The sequence below is a fragment of the Pinus tabuliformis genome, chromosome 1_1, assembly GCF_031772625.1.
Source record: "Pinus tabuliformis cultivar Carrire ecotype Pingquan chromosome 1_1, CPIR1, whole genome shotgun sequence".
NCBI classification, from domain to species: Eukaryota; Viridiplantae; Streptophyta; class Pinopsida; order Pinales; family Pinaceae; genus Pinus; species Pinus tabuliformis.
In genome coordinates, this window is record NC_142297.1 from 213,350,571 (window position 1) to 213,368,947 (window position 18,377).

Sequence of the window (18,377 nt, forward strand, 5' to 3'; positions counted from 1 at the left end):
ATTGCGCTATTTTTAGAGGCTTTATTTCCCTTTAAATACAAGCTATCCTTCATAGGAATTACACATTGGAATAGAGACTTGGAGAGCTTGTGAATTGGCTAAGCTTTGGCCTTGAGCTTGCTTATGAGTTGGAGATTGAATTTTCTGAGTGCTGGGATTGTTCTAAAGAGAACAAGCATTGTAATTTCATCTTGATTTTCCGGATTAATACAAAATAGATAGTGGGGTTTTGAGTTGTGGCTTTCCCTGGATATTTATTGTGTTATGTGCCTTTGATTCTCTTCCTTTATTGATTATTTTTTGCTCGATGTTTATGGGCTTCCGCTGTAAAGAGTAGAAGTAGATTCTTGTCTCTTGCTTTAGAAAATTGCATTAATTTGTGAATCTATAAGATTTTCTACAATATACATTGTTAGGACAACTCATTTACATGAAAATCAACGATCAAAACCATTAGAAAAGGCTCACAAACATTACATAATAGTCAAACATGCCAAAAAGACGATAAGTAATCCAACAAGAAAACATGGCCAAAGAACTTTAAGAAAGATCATGGAATGAGCTTGAGTGTTTGCAACAATTAAGGAAAAGACCAAGGAAGGCTTCGAAATTTGAGTGCAGGCCAAAATTTTGGAGGGCGTTGCAGCAACTACAACACTTGGTGACACACTAGTTGAATTCCAGTTTCTTTGTCTTGGTTACTTTATTTTGTGCAGGGCCTTGGTTCCTTAGGGAGTATTGATTTAGTGTGCAAATCATTTCGACCTTCCCACTTTCCCCATGGGCAGACATGGTTCCCTGTATACCTTCTCAGTTGAACACAAGATAAGATTCAATGTAATCACAATGTTTCGAGTTGGGAAGGGTAGTTTAGTTCGTGAGCTTAAGATTTTCAGAGTAAAGTTTTCATTTGTGGTGTTGCTTCGCTGCTAGCAGGCTTGGACAATATCCTGAGGGAGTCATGTAGGAACACAAACATTGCTCCGTTGCTAGCAAGCTTGGACAGTACCCCGACGAAGTTTCTTGCTTCACCTCTATGTGCAGAAAGTCGTTCTCTTCTTTCACCTTTATTTATTTATTTAAAGAGAACTATGCATCGACACTTATTTATTTTGGGGCAAAAGAGGGATCCCGACTTATTGAGAGCAGAAGAGGTTGTTTCTTCAGAGAAGCATATAAAATCCTCTGATTTAGGTTTTCTTGTTTAGATTTTCCCCTTATTTGTTTCTACTAATTGGATAAGCTTGAGAACACTAGCAGAAAAGATTGGGCATAGGCATGAGGTTTCCGGACTAGCCATGGGTTCATGGTTGGACCAAAACTCTCCTTACAGATGAATCATATTTTCTGTTAGAACTCCATCAACCAAAAGGTGTAACCAACACAAGGAAGAAGTATAGAAGGCTAGCCAAATGCTATAGTGTAACAAGGCTCTTTAGACTTCAGCCACACACACACACTTAGAAGCCACAACGCAATTAGGCACAACACTTATTTACATGACAAAACAACACAAAATTCAAGCAAATAAAAAAATGATAAACAACATAAAATTCAAGCAGATAAACAAATGACAAACAACAAAAGACTATGAACATAGCACGGGGCGTAGCCCCAGATCTTCATTGAAAATATTGCTTTAAGTCTTGGCCATTGATAGGGAGAGAGTCAATCTTCCCGTTAAGTGATTGAATACGATATGTGTGTTGGCCAAGCTTCTCGTGTACTATGTATTGACCGATCCACAGGGACTGAAAATTAGTGTGTTTGCCTTTTTCCTCGTGGGCTTTATCCCACTTTAAGACTAAGTCACCCACACTAAAGCTATTTTTCGATGCATATTTTCTATCAAACCACCTCTTGAGACGACTCTAGTGAAGCAATTTTTTTATTTAGCTTTCACCCTTTCTTCCTATAGCTTTTGCAAATTGTCCATCCTATGCTGAATTAAAAGACATGGCTTGCCTTGGGACAGTTGGAGAGTGGTAAAGTAGATGTTCGGCAGGATAGCTTCTTTTTCTTACACCAGGAAGTAAGGGGAGGTGTTCAGAGAAGGTTTAAGCATGATTCAGTCCACCCATAAGGCATTCACCAAAGCAAGAGTCCCAGTTTCATTGTTCAGAGAATATGGTATTTTTTATGATACAGATAAGGTTCTTGTTCGTGGATTCAACAAGACCATTTCCCTATGAATAATAATAATTAGAATGTTTCAATATAATACCATTTTTCCAGTGAAAAATCATAAAGTCTTAACGATGAAAAATATGTTGCATTGTAAAAACCAAGTGACGTAGGAATGTCGAACCTGGAGATAATGTTTTGCTGCAGAAAGCTGGTGACTTCCTGATCGTTCACATGTTTTAATGGAACTGCCTCTATCCACCACATGAAATAGTCTGTATCAATTAGGATATAGTGTTGTTACTGTTAGTTTCAGTCTTTCCAGCTTTCCTCCAGTGATCAAATATGCTCTTACAAAGTGGTCTCAGAGTGTCCAGGTCAAATTTTGTCATTTCAAAGAGTTTTCAAGCAAAATTTGGTCACTAGGCATTAGGTCTAGGGTTTACTTTCACTCCTTCTAAAGTTGTCCAAATGTCGGTCCATGTCATCATTCAGCTGAGTCTATCATCATTCATAGGGTTTTGCATTATCATGTCAGTGTCTAATGAGTCATTTTACACCTTGTTCATGCTTCAGTTGCGCCTAGGCAGGGTCATTTCCCTCTCCTAGGGTTTTGAAAGCTAATTTATCTTGGATGGTAAAATCATTAGCAAAACTTGTATCCAGATGTTCATACACCTTCCCCTATCCTTCATGTACCTTATTAAACACTTTCCATCACTGAGATCCCCCAAATTCCTCATTTTCGCACAAACCCTAGTTTCTAGTACAACCTGGCAATTTTCTAGGTTTGGCCTGTGTTTTGCCATTTTGGACCCCTTTCTCTCACTCGATCTCCACAATTCCACTTTCCCATGCTTCCTAACATCCCTCCCTACTCCCAAAAATTTTCCCAAGAATTTAGAAGCCCCTTATCCCCTTCATTTCGCTTCATTTCGACAAAATTCCTTGTTTCACACATCGGGATAAGTTTCACTCAAAAGATGTTTTAGAAACATAAAAGATGCATTTTGGGAAACTGAGAGAGGTTTTTGTCCACAACATGCCAAAGAAGAAAAACCTCCTTCACTTTCTGCGCAGGTGTCATGGTTTGAGAGAAATGTCAAGAATAACGTTGCCTCAGGAGAATCAAAGACACCTCTGAAGTGACCTTGGGAAAATCACGTTTTCTCCTAGCTTGGTTGGAAAAATGATTTTTTTGATGGTTAAATTGATAACTAGACACAAATATATTTCTAATGAGCTATCATGAGCTCAATTTGGGGTTGAGGAAGGCATTCAAAAGTTGACTGCAACAACACTCTTCCTTGAGGCAGCCTCATTTGGCACTTTTTGACCAGTCTTGGGAGATTTGATTTTTGATAGGGCAAATGAACTCCAAATTGAAAAATTCCAGTTTAGTTGGAAAGTAGACTCAAATTCCTTTCCAACGAGCTATCCTGCACCTGATTCTGACACTGGGAAGGCCTCCAAAAGCCTCCTACAAAAGCGCGCGACCTGTTGGGCAAGCGCGACCTGTCAGGGGGGTCTTACCAGTTGGGAAAATACACTGGCGCGACCTGTTGGGAATTCATCCACAAAAAATCGCAAGTAAATTGAAAATTGACCCCAAATTTCTTCAAGGTTGTAGGTAGGCCTCTAATCATCAAGGTTTATTGCTTGCTAAAGCTTGCATGAGCATGAAAATGTGTTTTAATGCCATCAATTTGAAAGGAGAAGTTCATGTGTATTTTGTTTAAAAATGTCAACGTGCAAGTAAAGCTAGGGTTTTGTTTTGCTGCTCTCAAGGTCATCCCTTTCACTCCCATTTTTTCCCCACATCCCAACCATCTCCCTTGTCATTTTCACCTAATCTCCTTACTAAAAATATCAAAGTCCCTAAACCCTACCTCCTATGAAACCCCTACAAAATATGATTATGTGATGGTATATGTTTCATAATTGCTTCCCTAATTTCCCCTTTCATATGAATTTTCCCTAAATCCCTTCAAAAGTCCCCCTCCCTAACATCTCCCTTGTGTTTTTGTCCCCTTGGAGCAGCATTTAAATAGTCAAAACAGCAGGGTATCCCATGGGAGGATTTTATCTCTCGAGAGGCTATGCTTCTCCAGGTCAATGCTCATTTGGAGAGGTTGCTGGCCAAAGCACTAAAACGAAAGAAAAGGCCAAATCCCCTCCAAATCTTGGCTGAGGCTTTTTTGAAGGAGCATGATGCTAAATGACTTAACTCCAGCACAAATTTCAAGAAATTTTGAGCATTTTTGGTCACTTGTGAATTTTTAGGCAAAAAACAGGTTTTCCTCCCCAACAGGTCGCGCGCCGCGTGCGACCTGTTCGATGGGCAACTCCATTTCAGGAAAACTCAACATTTTTGGATTTTTCATGCAAAGATACACCTGCTCAGCAATTACCAAGAGATTTCATCAAGTTTTGAACCTCCAGAAGGTCAAAAAACAAGCAAAAAATGACTTTCTGCCACCTTTTTGACACACAGGAAGCAATCTTGGGAGATTGCCATTTTGGAGGGGCAAATGGCCACCAAATTCAGAAATTCTACTTGGGTTGGAAAGTAGACATCCAGAACTTTCCAACAAGCCCACTTTTGCCTCATTTGGACACCTGGAAGTGCTTCAAAAGCAGCTCCAAAGGCGCGCGACCTGTTTAGGATCAGGGTGCGACCTGTTGGGAAAGTTTGCCAATTTTTCATCTACAGCTCAGAAATTCGCCCAGCTTTGACCAGTTTTGACTTGTGATGGGATTTTTCACCCTCTTTGATGTAATTAATGTATTTTCATGTTGACATGACACTTATTTACCTATTCTAGAAGATTCATTCATGAAATAGCAAACATTTAATGAATGAATTGGTTTCCTAGCTTATAGAGGCAAGTTGTTTTGACTGCCTAGATTTTAGTGCTCAGTTTAGAATTGGTTGAAACAGCTCCTAGAAGGATGAGCTCGACCCCTAGAGGCAAGGAAATGTGTTAGCTTGCCTATATTATGTATTTTCTTAGTCATTTTCAGAGGTTGGAGAGGTTGGACTCTTGAGGGAGAAAGCTTCTATTGTATTATTCATCGTATCTCTGCAATTTTGGCAAAGGAAGAAAGACCAGGGTTTTGCAGTCCTTTTTGGGATTCCTGTGGTTACATGTATTGATGGTGTGTTTCTCTTTGTACTTGTAAGTTTGTTATGTGAATCATCTTCTCATTTTTCCTTCTGCAAATTAGGCAAATGAAGTGTTAAAGTAGAATTCATGATTGCCATGCTCTGCTTTTAAGTTTGCTTAGTATTTATGTTTTCATCTGTCTAAAGAGAACCCTTGAAGGTTTCTTGCTCTCTTTAGCTCCTCACCGGTCATTCTTATCCATTCACTTAATTTAAAGGCATCAGTACAGTCTCCTACCTTGCCCCAAAGAACCCCCTGCAAAAACTGTGTCCAATCCCCGCACCCAGAATTGCCTTTCCCCAACTTTCCACCAAAACCCTAAAAATCGCAAACCAAACCTTAAATCAGTTTACTAGCCTAAAATCAGTGTTTCCTCATTGGCTATCTCGCCCGTTGAAGATCTTTACCGAGATAGACCGGAGAGAGCCCTCTCCTGCCCCGTAGGGCTAGCTACGAGGCTAAGTGGTTTGATGTTACCTTGGAGTTTACCTTTTTCAGCCTGAGGTGAAATTTCAAGCGCTAACATATTGGCGACCATACTGGGGAGAACAAACTAATCATTTGCTGGTTGACGTGTTTATTTCATAAGTCTTAGACGGAGTCTTAAGATACGCCAGGTAGCCTTCGAAAACGCTCTTGCTTTGCATCAGTGCAAGTAGATAAACGCTGCTTCAGTCGATCTCCGTGAGCTTGTGAATACAACACTTCATTTTCATTTTACCCCAGTACATGTATCGAGTTCAGATCTGATTGTTGATGGTGGACAACGATCAGACACTTGAAAGGCTGAAATCATTCACTTGGTGACTCTAAATCAGTTTCGAGATCAGATCCAAAGACTCCACTGGAGGATGATCCCGACCAGCAGAAACATGAAAGGACAACATGGACAGATCAGGTATTCAAGTTGGAATTGCATCCAAGACATTTTGTTCTTTGTTCTAAATTATTTCTTCTATTTTCCCGAGAATGTAAAGAAGGCTTTGCAAAGTATACTATGCTTGAGAAAAGATCCTCGGCCTGCAGTTGATTCTTTCCCTTTGAAGATTGTGAATACCAAAGATTTGCATGCCTTTGAGCTTGATCAGGATCCTTTTTCCGAATTTTGTGATGACCATCTTCAAATTGATGAGCCCCAAGAGACCAAGACTGATTCTATACTTGCTGTACATACCCCTACACCTTGTAAAATTCCAGATCGGTATAAACCTCTTGTTTTACCTTCTGTTCTCCATGCTTTCCCCAAAAACTATGATCTATACTTGCCGAGGTTTGATGGTGAAAGTAAGAATGTCAACATTGAGCAACATGTGCAGAATTTTGAGAATTTTCTAGATCTTTTTGAAGTTGATGAAGAAGATGTTAGTATTAGGCTTTTTGCTCTTTCTTTGCAAGCTAAAGTGAAGAGTTGATTCAAAGCCCTGCCTGATGCAAGCATCTCAGATTTCCAGCAGTTCGTCAAAGTTTTTCTCGATAGGTGGATGATCGGACAAAACCTTCTCTTGATTTTAGAAGAGTATAACCAGCTGAAAAGATTGCCAGGGGAGACAGTACAACAGTTTTCAGCCAGATTTAACCAAGTTTATTATTCAATGCCAGTTGATATAAGGCCTACTCCTAAATCTGCTCTCTTGCACTATCCGGGTGCCTTTGATCCGGAGATGGAGTTTCAGCTGAGAGAAATGGATATTGCAACACTTCACGAGATGCAGAACAGTGCAGTAAATGTAGAGGCGCATCTGTTGATCCGACGGGCAAGGTTGAAGGAAGAAGAGATGAAAAACATAGATCCGGCCGAATCAACATCTCTAGAGGTGAAGCTTGACATTTTGGTAAGTGCAGTGGAAAAGATGATGGACAAGATCAACACAAGGAATGATTATGATGTTCAAGGCTCGCTGATTGAAGAAGAACAAGTTGCTGATCCAAAACATTTTGTTTCTTATCCTAGTTGTCATAGATATGATAATGATTGTTTTGTAGATCACCTTGGAGAAGAGAGATCTGTTGATATGACATGTATGCTTGATGATGTCTTTTATACTGATGATTTGCCTCAGTTTGATCAGTATGATGATGATTATGTTCTCCAAACAGAAGCTAATCTGGCAATCAAACAAGTAGCTAGTTTGTGGGAGGAAAAAGTTCATTTTCAGCAGCTTGAATACAATGTTCAGCCATCACATATCAGCTATGACATTGAAGTAAGTGAATGATCTTTGCCTTTTTGTTTTGATTCGTTTCAGTTCATCAGAGATAACTACCATGCAATCAGAAATCAGATGTCAACAAGTCTTGATTTGAAGCATCTTGAGAGCAATGAAAATTTTGTTCAAGACTTTTCATATTCAGATTTGCAACCCCCGAAAGCCATTGATTGTCAAGTTGCAGCAGAAGACTTGGAAGTGGACACACATGATTTAAAGATTCAAGGTGACTCCATACCATTCTGTTTCAAATCATTTCAGTTTTTGAAGGGTAGATTGCATAGTAAATCTTCAAATGTACAGCCTATAACAAATCAACAATCTCTCAGTGTTAATGTTGAGGATGAGACAGATAACAAAATTCTTGAGCAGCCTGTAGCATCAGATTTGCAGCCACCAAATGAAATTGAAGGGCAGATTACAGATGAAGTTGTGGAAGATGAAATACATGATTTGATGATGCAGGAAGATTCTATACCCTTTTGTTTCGAAGCATTTCAGTTTATAAGGCATAATCTTCATACTATCTCTAAAGAAAAAGATGAGCAGCCAGTAGGATGTCATACAGTTTCAATGGATACAATGCAGCAGTCTTTTCAGGTTTTTCATGATCCAATAGCTGATGTTTTGGATGAGGTTTGTAGTCAAAGTCTTTCTTCATTGACTACATGTGAGCTTGAAACATGTGCTGATATGAATTTGATCCGGCAGCCAGTTTCTTTCTCATTTTTAGCAGAGGTCTCATCACAAGGCTCAGATCAAAGTTTGCACTCATGGTATGAGGAGAAGAGAAATCCATTGGATGAGCTAAGTTCCAGTGTGCTTGAATTTCAAGATCCTTATGCAGTGTTTTTGGAGGTGGATAGTGAATTCATATCATTCAACGGATCTGTTTCCAAGTTGTCATGGAAGTTGCCTTTCCGTAGTTCTCTCTTGTTGTTCATAAGTGAGCACTTGCGGAGAATTCGAACAGCAGATGGAATACTTACTTGGTTGCATTGGTTGTTTCATTTCACTTGATCAGGTGATGAATGAAACTGTTAGAGTAGGTTTTGATGAATAAGCTCCCCTTTGAGCATCATTTCCAGTTTGTCGGTTGTGTTTAAGTATTGAGTCAGTTTTTAGTTGAGTGAGAGTCAATTTGTGTTGTCATCCGAGTCATCAGTTTTTAGTCATGCATTTTAGTTTGAGTTTTTGACTCCATTGCCCAATGGACGAAGGCATTGTCTGCTCTCCCAAAGATCTGAGGTTCTTGGCACCTCCAAGGAGCTACCATCCCCATTGGAGCCAATGTTAGTGTCAGTCTTTCCAGCCTTCCTCCAGTGATCAAATATGCTCTTACAAAGTGGTCTCAGAGTGTCCAGGTCAAATTTTGTCATTTCAAAGAGTTTTCAAGCAAAATTTGGTCACTAGGCATTAGGTCTAGGGTTTGCTTTCACTCCTTCTAAAGTTGTCCAAATGTCGGTCCATGTCATCATTCAGCTGAGTCTATCATCATTCATAGGGTTTTCATTATCATGTCAGTGTCTAATGAGTCATTTTACACCTTGTTCATGCTTCAGTTGCGCCTAGGCAAGGTCATTTCCCTCTCCTAGGGTTTTGAAAGCTAATTTATCTTGGATGGTAAAATCATTAGAAAAACTTGTATCCAGATGTTCATACACCTTCCCCTATCCTTCATGTACCTTATTAAACACTTTCCATCACTGAGATCCCCCAAATTCCTCATTTTCGCACAAACCCTAGTTTCTAGTACAACCTGGCAATTTTCTAGGTTTGGCCTGTGTTTTGCCATTTTGGACCCCTTTCCCTCACTCGATCTCCGCGATTCCACTTTCCCCTGCTTCCTAACATCCCTCCCTACTCCCAAAAATTTTCCCAAGAATTTAGAAGCCCCTTATCCCCTTCATTTCGCTTCATTTCGACAAAATTCCTTGTTTCACACATTGGGATAAGTTTCACTCAAAAGATGTTTTAGAAAAATAAAAGATGAATTTTGGGAAACTGAGAGAGGTTTTTGTCCACAACATGCCAAAGAAGAAAAACCTCCTTCACGTTTTTCACAGGTGTCATGGTTTGAGATAAATGTCAAGAATACCGTTGCCTCAGGAGAATCAAAGACACCTCTGAAGTGACCTTGGGAAAATCACGTTTTCTCCTAGCTTGGTTGGCCAAATGATTTACTTGATGGGTAAAATGATAACTAGACACAAATATATTTCCAATGAGCTATCATGAGCTCAATTTGGAGTTGAGGAAGGCATTCAAAAGTTGACTGCAACAACACTCTTCCTTGAGGCAGCCTCATTTGGCACTTTTTGACCAGTCTTGGGAGATTTGATTTTTTACAAGGCAAATGAACTCCAAATTGAAAAATTCTAGTTTTTTTGGGTATTAGACTCAAATACCTTTCCAACGAGCTATTCTGCACCCGATTCTGACACTAGGAAGGCCTCCAAAAGCCTCCTGGAAAAGCGCGCGACCTGTTGGGCAAGCGCGACCTGTCAGGGGGGTCTTACCAGTTGGGAAAATACACTGGCGCGACCTGTTGGGCGCGCGCGACCTGTTGGGAATTCATCCACAAAAAATCGCCAGTAAACTGCAAATTGACCCCAAATCTCTTCAAGGTTGCAGGTAGGCCTCTAATCATCAAGGTTTATTGCTTGCTAAAGCTTGCATGAGCATGAAAATGTGTTTTAATGCCATCAATTTGAAAGGAGAAGTTCATGTGTATTTTGTTTAAAAATGTCAACGTGCATGTAAAGCTAGGGTTTTGTTTTTCTGCTCTCAAGGTCATCCCTTTCACTCCCATTTTTCCCCCACATCCCAACTATCTCCCTTGTCATTTTCACCTAATCTCCTTACCAAAAATATCAAAGTCCCTAAACCCTACCTCCTATGAAACCCCTACAAAATATGATTATGTGATGGTATATGTTTCATAATTGCTTCCCTAATTTCCCCTTTCATATGAATTTTCCCTAAATCCCTTCAAAAGTCCCCCTCCCTAACATCTCCCTTGTGTTTTTGTCCCCTTGGAGCAGCATTTAAACAGTCAAAACAACAGGGTATCCCATGGGAGGATTTTATCTCTCGAGAGGCTATGCTTCTCCAGGTCAATGCTCATTTGGAGAGGTTGCTGGCTAAAGCACTAAAACGAAAGAAAAGGCCCAATCCCCTCCACATCTTGGCTGAGGATTTATTGAAGGAGCATGATGCTAAATGACTTAACTCCAGCACAAATTTCAAGAAATTTTGAGCATTTTTGGTCACTTGTGAATTTTTAGGCAAAAAACAGGTTTTCCTCCATTTCGGGAAAACTCAGCATTTTTGGATTTGTCATGCAAAGATACACCTGCTCAGTAATTACCAAGAGATTTCATCTAGTTTTGAGCCTCCAGAAGGTCAAAAAACAAGCAAAAAATGACTTTCTGCCACCTTTTTGACACACAGGAAGCAGTCTTGGGAGATTGCAATTTTGGAGGGGCAAATTGCCACCAAATTCAGAAATTCCGCTTGGGTTGGAAAGTAGACATCCAGACCTTTCCAACAAGCCCACTTTTGCCTCATTTGGACACCTAGAAGTGCTTCAAAAGCAGCTCCAAAGGCGCGCGACCTGTTCAGGATTAGGGCGCGACCTGTTGGGAAAGTTTGCCAATTTTTCATCTACAGCTCAGGAATTCGCCCAGCTTTGACCAGTTTTGACTTGTGATGGGATTCTTCACCCTCTTTGATGTAATTAATGTATTTTAATGTTGACATGACACTTATTTACCTATTCTAGAAGATTCATTCATGAAATAGTAAACATTTAATGAATGAATTGGTTTCCTAGCTTATAGAGGCAAGTTGTTTTGACTGCCTAGATTTTAGTGCTCAGTTTAGAATTGGTTGAAACAGCTCCTAGAAGGATGAGCTCGACCCCTAGAGGCAAGGAAAGGTGTTATCTTGCCTATATTATGTATTTTATTAGTCATTTTCAGAGGTTGGAGAGGTTGGACTCTTGAGGGAGAAAGCTTCTATTGTATTATTCATTGTATCTCTGCAATTTTGGCAAAGGAAGAAAGACCAGGGTTTTGCAGTCCTTTTTGGGATTCCTGTGGTTACATGTATTGATGGTGTGTTTCACTTTGTACTTGTAAGTTTGTTATGTGAATCATCTTCTCATTTTTCCTTCTGCAAATTAGGCAAATGAAGTGTTAAAGTAGAATTCATGATTGCCATGCTCTGCTTTTAAGTTTGCTTAGTATTTATGTTTTCATCTGTCTAAAGAGAACTCTTTAAGGTTTCTTGCTCTCTTTAGCTCCTCACCGGTCATTCTTATCCATTCACTTAATTTAAAGGCATCATTACAGTCTCCTACCTTGCCCCAAAGAACCCCCTGCAAAAACTGTGTCCAATCCCTGCACCCAGAATTGCCTTTCCCCAACTTTCCACCAAAACCATAAAAATCGAAAACCAAACCTTAAATCAGTTTACTAGCCTAAAATCAGTGTTTCCTCATTGGCTATCTCGCCCATTGAAGATCTTTACCGAGATAGACCGGAGAGAGCCCTCTCCTGCCCCGTAGGGCTAGCTACGAGGCTAAGTGGTTTGATGTTACCTTGGAGTTTACCTTTTTCAGCCTGAGGTGAAATTTCAAGCGCTAACAGTTACTTCGATGAGTGTGGGAAAATCCCCCCAATTATATCCAATCCCCACTATTTAAAGGGTTCTTCCACTGCAACGGATTGCAGCGGGGTTGCTGACTTCTGATTTCTGCGGGCACAACTTTTACAGATTGGACACTTTCAGGCATAGGCATGAGCATATTTTAATTTTGTAGGCCAGTAAAAGTTGACTCGCATAACCTAATGTGTTGCAGTGTTTCCTGTGAAGTGTCCCCCTACTGGTCCGTCGTGGAGATCACGTAAGAACTTTTCTAAATCATGTGTCTCTAAACACTTGATCAATACTCCATTATGGTGTTTCCTGAACAACACCCCATGCACCAACTGATATGATAATGATTTCAGTTAGAGTGCCCTCTTCTGTCGTGTAGAGAAGTGAGAGGGCACTCTACCATGCTCAAGGTATTGGCGCACATCTGTGTACCAAGAGTCTACGTCCGTAGTGGGGGTGGCTCGCTCAATGTTGTACATTTGAATCTCTTTCTCCCATCCCACGAGCTCTTCTTCTTCTTCCTCTTTTACATTTATTTTCTCTGCTGCTAATTGGAAAAGACAATGACCCTTGATGTTGTGAACTGGATTGAAGTCTAGATCTTATTCTTCTAACCCAGTTATCTAGTTCGCCTTCCTTCCACCCATCTCTTATTTAACGAGCAGTGATCTGACTACTAGGTGTGGAACAAAGATAACACAAGGGTTCTTTAACAGGTAGGTTCTGAAGTACTTTACAGCCTTGTACACTACATAAGCATGTTTGTCCATGACGGGGTAGTTGAGCTTTGGTTCTTTCAAACTTGCAGTCATGAAGGAGATAGGTCGTTCATTGTTCAACTCATCCTTCTGAGTTAGCACAACTGCAAGAGAAGTGTCGGACACAGAAGTATAGAGCAAGAAGTATTTACTAAAGTCAGGGTTGTACAATGCAGGTGCTTCTTCTATAGCTTGTTTGATACGAGAAAACATGTCCTTTTCCCTCTTATCCCATTTATAAATTGCGTCCTTCTTGATCATCTCCTGTATTGGTTTAACAATCTGGGCATAGTCAGAGATGAACTTACGGAGGAAGTTGATCTTCCCCAAGAAAGACTGCATGGATTTCTTGTTCACTGGGTGGGGAATCTGTGTGATGGTCCTGACCCTATCTAGGTCTACCTTGATCCCACTTTTAGCAATGATGTGTCCCAGGAGGTTACCTTTGGACATTGCAAAGATACTCTTCTTGGGATTCAAGGATATCCCGTATTTACGACATCGCTCAAAAATATTCTTCAGATGGCGCAGGTGGTTTGACCTTTGTTTGGAGAATATTGTCACATCATCAAGATAGACCACTACACTTTGTCCAATAAGCCCGTGAAAGGTGATGTCCATCGCATGTTGGAATGTTGCACCAACATTGACTAGCCCAAACGACATTCGTCGAAATGCGAATGTGCCCCACTTCGTCCTGAAAGTAGTTTTTAATTTGTCAGGCTTTGCCACCAAAACCTGGTTGTATCCTGAGAATCCATCAAGCAAAGAAAACATTTTGGCCCCCGATACTATTTGCAATATTTTCTCCATGGACAACATGGGGTAGTTATCCTTGTTCGAGGTGCGGTTGATATTCTGAAAATCTACACATAAGCGTATCTCCCCAAACTTCTTTCTCACATGAACCAAGTTTGATACCCACATTGAATGTCACACCTTGTAGATGATCCAGCATCCAACAATTTTCTCAACTCCTTTTGTATGAGGGGCTCAAGCGTTGGATGAAATTTCCTCAGTTTCCGTTGAAATGGCTTGGCCCCTTCCTTGATTGGTATTACATGCTAGATGATTCAAATGTCATATGTATTGAGATCATCGTACATCCACGCAAAGACATCACGGTATTTCTTGAATAAGTAGATGAAGGCTTGCTGCTCTCGTGGTGTGCAACAAGTATCGAGATTAACATATTTAAGATCTTTCTTAGTTCCCAAGTTGATTTGCTCATGTGACAACATGGAACTGTGGGTCTTGGAATTAAGGGGTCCCTGGAAGTGGTTCTACAAATCATACAACTTCTCTAATGAAACCACACCCTTAAGGATGAGGTTGCCTTTATTTGCATTGCCAGCATCCTATAGTTCCTTTTCGTGCTCGTCCTCGTCGATCACTACGTCCTTGAATACATCAAAGTTCGCCATAAAATACAATATCTGTTGGTCATCATAAAAAACACGTAAGTTAGTGATATTATATAGGACAAAAGATTTATACAAAATTTCAATAGAAAAATCATCCCTCAAAGGTGACATCCTAGTAGTAGCATTTTCCAAGGCATCTACTAATGCATTACACATTCTTGGAACTGAAATAATATTAAAAGCTTGGATGTGAGAGATGAGTCGCCATATCTCTTGTTGATAAATTTTTAGATGAGGTGACACACAATGTATAGTGTTACGTACTTGACGCACCACGATTTCAGAGTCACCTATTACTTTTAGATTGGCAACGTTGAGGTTGATGGCCTTTTGTAAGCCTAATACGAGTGCTTCATATTATGTAGTGTTATTTGTGCACTCGAATTCCAAGCGACTAGAGATCAAATGCTTTCCCCGCAGTAGGTCTATTAAAATGCAACCAGCTCCAAAGCCTTCCTGTATTATGTATCCATCGAAGTACATAGTCCATATATACAGGGATTGCTGACTACACTAGTACTACTACTAACTGTACAGAGTCTATTCCCACCCACAATGGGGTATGTCGTCAATTGCGAGGGCGTTATATGGGGAGGATAAACGCAAGGTGGGGGGCACATTGAAAGAATACGACGGCGAAAGACTTGCTCGCATAAGGACCCGAATGATAATGGTAGGCAGCTGGACATTTCTCTAAGCAATTAACAGGCAGGGAAGCATTATCGCTAGTTAGACATGGAAGGAGATCCAACTGTGCGTTTGGTGGAAGTGGGGATGACTTTGCAAGATAGCACCCCATCTGTGTCTCCATAAAATAATTTCCAAATAACAGTTCTGCGAACACCATTGGCTCGTTATGTCCATTCAAGGGAGTCATTGTGTGCTGCATATATCTTTCTGACTCTACCTAGAGTTGATTATTCCCGCCCTTGTACGAAAGCCATAGGTGTGATAAGTTTGTGGGCAACTATCCCTAAAGCTTGCTTGACCAGTCTCTGCTTAGTAACACTTTGTATGCCTCTAGGATGTTCATAATCACTATGTTGATACATTGGTGAACTCGTCCGTAAGATGATAAATGGATGATGACATCCCTGAGTTCACTAATCGCTTGGACATGATTTCTATCCAACTGAATAATCTGTGCATCTGTATTTTCCCATTTAGCATTGATCTTCTTGGCCACAAATAATGGCATGACATTCACTGATGCACCTGAATCAACCAAGCAATTATGTACATTGAAATTGAATATTTAGGATGTTAAAAAGAACAGCGCATAGAGTGTGTTTCATCCACCATAAGTGCATTAAGTACATATGCAAGAGTGTCAAGAGACTTACTAGATCCCTTGTCTGAAGAGGTGGCATTATTTGAGGAGGTTTTCTCAAGTTCCCGTGGAAGGATGTCCCGCTGGCTCGTGATCTTTGTAAGTTCGAACATGGAGATGTTTGCATGAACCTTCTTCATATTGTCTATAACGCTATAATCCACGGCGGGTAGACCAACTGAGGTGTCCAGGGGTGGAACTTGGTTTGTGGTTTCCGGAGGGATGGTTCTATCGTTACTGCTGTCGGAAACACTTTTCATTGAGATTGCTTTCCCGGACTTTCTCTGAGTGTTCTGCGCTGAGTTAGCCAGAGGATTGAGTTTTCTTAACATATTTTATTTGAATTTTTGTTTCGACACCTCAATCAGAGTGTTCGACCCTTGGTTTCTTAAGTTTTATCTGTTGCTCTGCTTCTAAGCTGAACCATCACCCAGAGGCTGCTTGTTAGTAGTACGCTTTTGGGCTATGAGAACATAATGTTATCGGTTGCTCTACTTCGAGGCCGAACCATCACTCAGAGGCTGCTTGTTAGTAGTACGCTTTTGGGCTGTGAGAACATAATGATACATATTCATTGCATGCCCAATGCTTGGAGATTTATCAACTGTAATGACTTATTCCTTCTCTTCATTAGGCTCAACCCGCTCCTCAACCATGACTGAGTCAACAAACTGCGTAACCATTCTGCTCATGAGTTGGTTCCATTGTGGGCACGCCTTCTTCAAATGATGCTCATTATGAAACATACAATATGAATCTGTGCCAAATTTTCAATATTCAGGACAACATTGGAACTCTGCACAAACTTTTCCAGCTGATTGTTGCTGTTGCCGGAAGCTAAATTTCTTTTGAGCATGAAATTGGGAGGCTTATTGCTCACAGTAGTCTCGCTTGTCCTTTGTTTGAGTTCAACCATTTAAGTGGTTAGGGACTTCACTAGATGAGTTAGTCTTTCAAGATCATTTAGTTCTTTCTCCTTAGCCTTACTCACGGAGGCCTGAGACCTCTTACCCATGTCCTTGGAGTCTTTTGTTGATTCATCATCTATGATGACTCTAATAGCATGCAAGTCCTTGTCAACAACGATAGCCTCTTCGTAGTTTTCAGTCAATGTTTGTCTCACAGTTCGCTTTACAAACTGCATAATATTTTTTGGCAAGGCAGAAGTGTAGTAATCTATGATGATGGAGTCATGAGATTTTATGTTGTTCGAAAATTTGTTCAAGATGCAGTTGAACCTATGATTGAAATTTTTAACTTTTTCTTTCTTCTCATCTTTAGATTACCCAACTCATTTAATAACATGGCAGGGATCTTTTATTTAGCAAGATTTTCAATAAATATCTTTTTGAATCCCCTCCAATTCTTGATGGAGTTTGGAGGAAGGCTGTGGTACCATACAACTACTCTACCATCCAAGGTACATGGAAAAAGTTTGCATGCAACATCATCATAACGTACCTCAAGTGTTTGCAGATGTAGGTAAAAGTTGTCTAAGTGATCTTCAACCTTCACTGTCTTGTTAGGGTCATACTTTGTCAAGAGATTTTCCGCATGCCTTGACATCTTGTGCAGAACACCCAGAAGTACTAGTGCGCCCTGAGTCATCTAGTATAGATTTTTCTCTGCCATGTCTTCCTCTTCGTTGTCCTCCTCTTCGTTTTTAGAATCTGAACGTTCCTCTTCCTCTTCTTCTCCACCTGCCCCGCCAAAAGTTGAACCCGAGAGTAAGGGGTTGCCTCCATTACCTCCTTGAAAGAGTGGATGCTCTTCTTCCCTTTCCACAACGTCTAATTCTTCAAGAGTGGCGAGGACCACTTCTTCGATGGGCGAGTCTACTATGTCTATGGGGGTGGCCTTGTTCTTCTTTTGAGAATATGGAAGACCGATTACTCCTGGAATCAATACAACAAATTTTGCAAACTAATGGGTGATGGGGCGAATGACGCAAAGCTATTCATATGGGATTACCCATTCACGCCTGTGATGGGAAGAGTCCCCACCTTCAGAAGTACAAGTAGGGGAGATGGAGTGAACATTGCTGCCTTTAACAGAAGATGGATTAGTGGGGTCAGTGGGTCTATCAGCCATCAAATATTGATAGACCTCCTTATAGCACCATAAATGTTAATGGTGTTGGACCTTCCAACATTCAAGGGATCTCCCTGATATGAAGTCCCAATCAGACCTCACACCATTTGGTGTAGGAGTCCCATCTAGTATAAAGGCCCAGTTGGCAAATCCTTAAGGATTTTTCTTAACTCTTACTTTCAGCGCAAGAGAGTGATGCAATGGTGTCTTCGAAAAGTGAGGGAAGTGTTCCTGGTGAGTGTGCAGTGCAATTTTGTTGAGGTTATTTCACTGCAAAGGGGAAGAGAAAAGTGAACCTCTAAGTGAGAGCTAATAGTACCACCCAAGAAGAGACACATATGAACCAAAAGGACCTTTCCAACATCCAACAAAATAGTCCAAAGTGGATGCAACAGTCGTTACAACCAACAAACAAGGGAAGATTCATTTAACATCCAACATAATAGTCCGCAGTGGGTGCAACAGACGTTATAACCAATAAAAAAGGAAATATATCTCTAGTATCATGTAGAATAGCCCACAAGGATGAGACATAAATAACAACCATTACAACACATTCTAAACAAGATAAACACTAAAATAACCGAAATAGTTCAACTATATTAGTACATGTG